This window comes from Adiantum capillus-veneris, chromosome 18, assembly GCF_014529385.1.
Source record: "Adiantum capillus-veneris isolate H3 chromosome 18, ASM1452938v2, whole genome shotgun sequence".
Taxonomy (NCBI): domain Eukaryota; kingdom Viridiplantae; phylum Streptophyta; class Polypodiopsida; order Polypodiales; family Pteridaceae; genus Adiantum; species Adiantum capillus-veneris.
The window spans coordinates 79463748-79470486 of record NC_140948.1 but is presented as its reverse complement, the minus strand read 5'-3'; the positions used below and the strand labels follow the sequence as shown (position 1 = coordinate 79470486).

The 6739-nt window shown below is 36.7% G+C and overlaps 2 pseudogenes; both read right to left on the bottom strand.

Moving 5' to 3' along the window:
- Window positions 1–200: 200 nt before the first annotated feature.
- Window positions 201–1335, bottom strand: LOC147435929 (uncharacterized; annotated as a pseudogene).
- A 257-nt stretch (window positions 1336–1592) lies between these two features.
- LOC147435928 (uncharacterized) lies at window positions 1593–6376 on the bottom strand (annotated as a pseudogene).
- Window positions 6377–6739: the final 363 nt, after the last annotated feature.

Here is a 6739-nt window from a genome sequence, read left to right as displayed (position 1 = left end):
GACATCAAAGTAGACATATTGCTTGAGAAGGACATATTAACAACCACACATGGTTTCCATTTATAAGAGACAACAATTTTGGTTTTTCAAAATCGATAATAACACCTTACATACCCCTTAAACCCAAAGCATAATTAGCAAGCACTACAATAAGATACTATCAAAGTAAACATCCAGATAACTGTTTTCAGGTTGCACAATTATTTATCCTCCTCACACTCATCATCAAAAATATCACACTTTCTTCTTTTCCTCCTTGGAGCAGCAACAAAATCAACATCAAATGAGTCATTTCCGCCATTCTTTGTGCCTCTAGCTCTGCATAAAAAGGAAGCGTACTGGAAAAGTGTTCCCACCAATAACAATCAATGCTATATCCACAATGATACCTATCTTGAAGCTTAACAAAGGCACAAAGAAAAATTAAATTTTCATGACATACACATTGATAAACAGACATACATAAAGAAAGAGCATTGACTAAAAATCAATCTTTTTTATACTGTAACTACTAACTACATTATATAAGGACTAGCTTACTTCAAAAGAAGGCCACAAAGAACATCATCTTTTCTATGGCACACAATCCACTATCGCAAGACTAAAAACTTAATTAAGAAAGTACCAAGAGGTACTTATAAGTCAAATATCCATGCAAGTAAGCATCCAAAGTAAGCAGCATAGGTCTAAGAGATACCCAATGTAAAACTTACTAGTCATCCATCATAAAAGGATTTCCAAGCGGTTTGACCACAAACTCCTCCACTCCTCTTGTATGTTCTTTTTCCTTTGATGCAATTGACTTCTTCTCACTTGATAGCTTAATAGGTTCCACAAAATCCTTGATGATTGATGTATCATTGTCAAAATCAAAGCATGTATATCCCAATATTATGGCTGCATGTGATAGTGGTGTTGTACCACAACCCATGTTGATCACTAAACCCCCTGGAGAACAACAAGTGTGTAGAACACAAGCCATGAAGCTCATACTCTTTTGAACTACTCCACAAACTAACCTAGAGGATTGTGGATGTTATGTCTTCTTGCTTTCAGGCATATAATGAGCCCAAAAATCATCATCACTTTGCAATGAATTACCTTTGAAAAGAGCTTTACTATCCTCAAAATAAAAAGTTCGATAGTAACCCATTCGATGAGCAAATATGAGTATGCTACATCGTACCTATCATGCACATCACAATAAAAAAGTATTAGTATTAAATCATCAATCCATTACTTTTAGAGCTTGGTATTATCAATTGTTATGCAATTACTCACACTGCGAGTGTTTTCCCCTTGTTTGCAACCTCCATATGGTATTTTGCTTCCCATCACCACTCTTCTTTCCACAACTAGGCCCTGACAATATGCATACTTTTCAATCCAAGTGAGGCAAAGACCTACAAGTTTCAACCACAATTTTTTTAAAGAAAAGAACAAATAAAATCTTTCAAGCAAAATTCAATGTAAGTAGGATAATCATCCAATGGGCTAATCATAACCAACCAACCATCATCAGCAAGACTAGTAGCCCCTATGGAGATACCATAGCGTACATGATCCTCTGTCAACATATCTCACAAAGGAACCTACTCGCCAACATCTATTCCCACCATACTTGTGGGAAAGTCTATCAAAACAAGTCCTGCTGCCCATTTCACTTTTTTTCCTCCATGATGATAATGATGGTCCTTATAAGCATGCAAGCTGAAAAACTCATGCATCTTTCCATATGCCTCGTTATTTCTTCCTTTCTCAAAATCTCTACCCATTTCAATATAATCACCAATACAACACCCAAAAATAGATTCAAAACATGTGTCTCTATAGGATTGTATCTTTGATGGCCCATTGTGAATATATGTCACAAATTCTTTTGCAAGAGTTGAGTCTTCTGCAAGTTACACACACACATAAATATACTCTTTAGGAAAGCAAAAGAGCACACAAAGACATGCTTTTTATATAAAAATACTCACCTAATACATTACCACTTTCTACAAGAATTTCTGCAATCTCTTGAGTATGAATGTCTTTGTCACCCCAACCTAATATAGAGAAAACCCATATAACGACACATATTCAAAGAGAACCCAAAAGCTTGTAACACTTGTATCAAATGGTTGTATTTAAGGAGAAAAGACTAACCTCTTGATTTGCTAGCGATGTCTTTCTTTGATGCTTTCTTTGTAGCCTCTTTGTCCAAAGTAACCGTAGAAGTTGTGGATCTCTTACCAGCATGCAATTCATACATATCAATCTCCTCCTCCACTCGATTCCCTGAAGAAAAGTCTATCCACCATGGACAATTTTCTATCTCCCATTTACTCAATCCATGCATGGTAGAAGGAAACATGCATAGAGGAGAGTCACCCACTTTACACCATGCCTTGCAAACACTTGGTATTTCATCAAGCAACTTGTTGACAACAAGGTGTTTAAAAAACCTAAATAGACACACATATTCAAAAAAACATTCACATCAATGTACACCAAAAACAATCAAAGAAAAAAAGAGCATTGAATTTACCTAAAAACAACACGTTGTGCCGCTTTTTCAAGTTCCATGGATTAATTCTCCTTTGTCTCATTAGCACTTTTTCTTGATTTGAGATCCCCTCTTGCATCTCTACTTCTCAACATTTGAAACATATACTTACGAGCTTCCAACTTCACTTCATCAAAATACTTTCTTAAAGTAGGGTCTAGTGGCATTGTCAATGGCTCCTCCATGCTTTCAAGTGAAGATTCAAGTAAAGACTTGGCCAAGCTTTCAACCCTATCCAAAATGATTTCTCTCACCAACCAACTGTCACACAAATTAACATGTAAAAACATGAATTTAGCATTTAGATATACCAATGTCTTCCAATACTTCTAAATAATAAATTGACTTACCCTTTAAAATCAGCTTCTCTTGTAGGTATCAAGTATTGCTCCCTTGTAATTCTTGAGCTTCTAATAGTTTTAAAATTCTAACTCTTTTTTCAAATTTTAAATCAGAAGTTGCAAGCATTCTAAGTTTCTCCAATGTCACATATGAGTCCTAACCCTCAAATTGCAAATCAAACAATGTCTTTTTCCATTGCTCAACAAGTTTGGGATGTATGCAAAGTAAAACTTGACAGAAGTTTAATTATAAATACCTAAATTCTCAAAATAAAAAATAAGCTCAATTACTTGTCTTATCAAAATAAACATACCTTGTCAATTCTATCCAAAAATTCGTTTTTGAATCTTCGACTTCTCCTTTTGTAACGTATCCTCCCTTTGTTCATCTAGCATAGTTCTTTCAATTGTTTTCGTTGCCGATGCAACTTCCTTGCTATATTCAACCTTTACATAGCTCACAAATAAAAGTAATAATTGCATACACCAAATCTATCAATACAAAAAAGGGGTTTAATTAAGTACCTGAAACACAAACCTTGCCAAGTAGCCTCTCAAAAATGGAAACTATGACTCTTTGGTTCTACAACCAAAGAGTCATGGTTTGTATCAATATACTCCTTTGTATCACTCCCACATATGTTGTTGGTATTAATTAGCACATCTCGAAGCAATGGTCTAATCACTGCATGCTCATTTAGCCTATTGCATAAAAAAAGATATAATAACTTATTAGTTAAACCTTTGAGAGAACAATGTACAAAAAAGATTAAAAAAAAAAAACTTACACGTTCATGCGTTGCAAAGAAGCAAGAAGAGCTATCTCTGGAACCTTCCTTGGATCTATGAGAGTGCATATAGCTCTCACATGTCTTGATTTATCCTCTTTGAAACGTTCGGTTATAACTTTCATCCAAGCCTTTTTCTTGTGATTCCCCTTCCATACAAAAAAAAAAATTTCTTTGACATAAATTTCAGCTCTCTTTAAGGACACCTCTTTTTCAAACTCCATATCTGCTTCCAGCATAGGATCCCAAGAAGCCTTAATGATATTTGTTACCAAGGTTTCTTCTCCATTGCAAAGACAAGTGGAGACCACAAACATTCCCTTCTCTCACATATAGTTCTCTGTAGCAAATGCAATTTTATGTGAATTCACATCTTTTTGGAGACCTCTTACTTTGGCATGTGGTAGTAACCTGCATAGAGGTATACGAGGACACCTATCAAACAACTGCGAGGACACCTATCAAACAACTGGCAATACCCTACAACGACCAATAACATCACCATCTGCAACCAGTTGGATATTACTTACTATAAGAGCATTGTTTCCATCTTTATCATCATTCTCTATAACTTCAGAGTTTACATCTTTGTCTTGCACGACATTTGTTGGTTGAGATAAAGGGTTTGTGTCAACATTGATGATCTCTTCAGCTTCAACGGATACAAAAGCCGGTTTCTTCTTTAAACTTTTACTGGGACTTTGCTCGGCGGGTGTCGACTTTGTTGTCTTCCTCTTTACAGATTTTTCCATTGCAAACCTGCAAGAGAAAAACCATAAAAAGCTTCAAATTGAAACCACATTGCTTCAGCACAATAAATAAATCCATTGCTTCACCAGAGGTTTCAAACTTGCGTTTGGAAACCCAAGCTGCAACCCCATGGTGAGCACACTATGATCACAATATGCGGGCTCTAATTTCTGTCTTTTGGCTACCATGAACCGTTACTTACCCTACTCTATTATGGATGCCACAGCCAGAGTTAGATTGTTTTTCTATGCTTGAATGAAGAGTGTTTTAACGAATATGCACCATACTTAACAAACCCTGCATCATACTTAACAAAGAGTGAACGATCACTTTAATTAACAAAGCCTGCAACAAAGAGTGAACAATCACTTTGATTAACAAAGCTTGCACCATACTTAGCAGAGCCTGCACCGTACTTAACAGAGGCTGCTTCTGTTGCAGGTGACATAGTTTCTTTTCGCCTGGAATGAAAGGATTGTAAGTCAACCATCAATAAGGGCCAAATGACAGTATGTCACCATGTAAGTTATTTTTCTAGCTAAGAATAGTGCTGCCTGATGATCAAATATGAACATTCCTGTGGTAACAGTATTTCTATCACCTTAAAAATAACTCTTCTCACAGACAAGGTTTTCCAAATTAGTGTGCGAAACACGCACTCTACATAAACTATTCTCCCACAAACTCCATGTCATGCATGCATATGACAACACCCCAATTTTGGATTATACCTCCTTGCCCCATCTCTACAAAAGCGGATTATACCTCCTCGCCCCATCTCTACAAAAGCGAATGTCCTGCTAACCGTGCATCACACATTGAAGTTTTAAGTATTATTTACATTGTCTGGCCCTTTTGTATGACTCGCAAATGTTGATCTGACAGCAACAGTTTTCGGGCTGATGTTGATCTGGCAGTTGCAAATGTTGATCTGGCAGTATCCAGGCTGCAACAATGCCCGACAATTGTATCCGGACTGCAACAATGTTAGGGCTGCGGATTGTTGTACTGTAAACTGGCTGCGCTGCCAACTGACAGAAAAACTGCGAACTGTCTTGACTGAAAACCTGCGAGCTGCGAACTCTCTTGACTCAAAACCTGCAAACTGAAGATCTCAGCAAACCTTAAAATCTGTTGTGGACAGCTACAAATGTGTTTCTTTAATGTGCGAACAGCTGGAAAATGTCAGTGCTACTACAACGAGTACGCTCAACTCCTCCAAACGTATCCTCAGCTAGTCTCCTCACCTCGCTTCTCCAAGTAGCGTTTCCAAACTCAATCGTCAAGCCTTGGTGAGGACTATCCCTCTCTAGTTCCAAGGTCACGTCTCACCGGCGCTCTCAACAATGTGTTTCCAAACGCAACCACAAAACCATTGGTGAGTAGAAGAAAACAAGCTCTCTCATCGGCTTTCTGAGATTTGTTGTTCCAAATGCAACAAGGAAACCCTTGGTGAGGAGATGAAAACAAAATAGTTCATTTCCCCTCACCGGCCTTGTTAGAATAGCATTTCCAAATGCAATAACAAAGAGCTTTGTGAGCAGTTCTTGGAGAACAAATTGTTTCTACAAAGTGTTGTGGAAACAGAGACCTGGCGCTTGTCAAGAGCATGACTTTTGCACAATATTATTTAAAAATTGAAATTAATTTTCAAAATTTTTCAAAATATTGAAAATGATCTATAAAGAAAAATGTTTTTAATCTTTAATGAGCATAGACCAAAAGGAAATGTTTTAAAATTTAAGTGAACATAATCAAAAGCTTCTATCCTCGTAAATTGTGACAAAAGCTTTTACTTTCTTCGTAAATTGTGATAGAGGTTTTTACTTTCCTGTTCTTTTATCTCTCATGGATTGCACGAACTTTTTAAATACCATCCTATTTATTACTCATGGTCCGTCCCTATCAAACAGATGATTGCATGACCTTTTTAAATACCGTCCCATTTATTACTAATGCCAATGATTTCTATGGATCTGGCTTGGGATATTAAAAGTGAATCTATCTTGTCTTGAGCTCTGCATTTGTCTTTCAAGATATCTGTGGGTTTTTTGGTTGCTTCACTCTTACAATGCCTCACTCAGTTCTTATTACATATGAAGAGAGAGTTCTTTCAATTAGATATGACACAGAGATGTGTGATTTTAGTCTTAGTGCTCTAAAGGAGTATTTTCAACTTGCAGACCAAGACATTATTCTATCTAAAGCAACTTCTATAGATGATGTAGTTGTGTCTCTCTCTATAGTTTCATTGGAGGATGGAAGTGATGGGTATAAGCTTCACGATAACAATGGAGGTGTTTACAAGC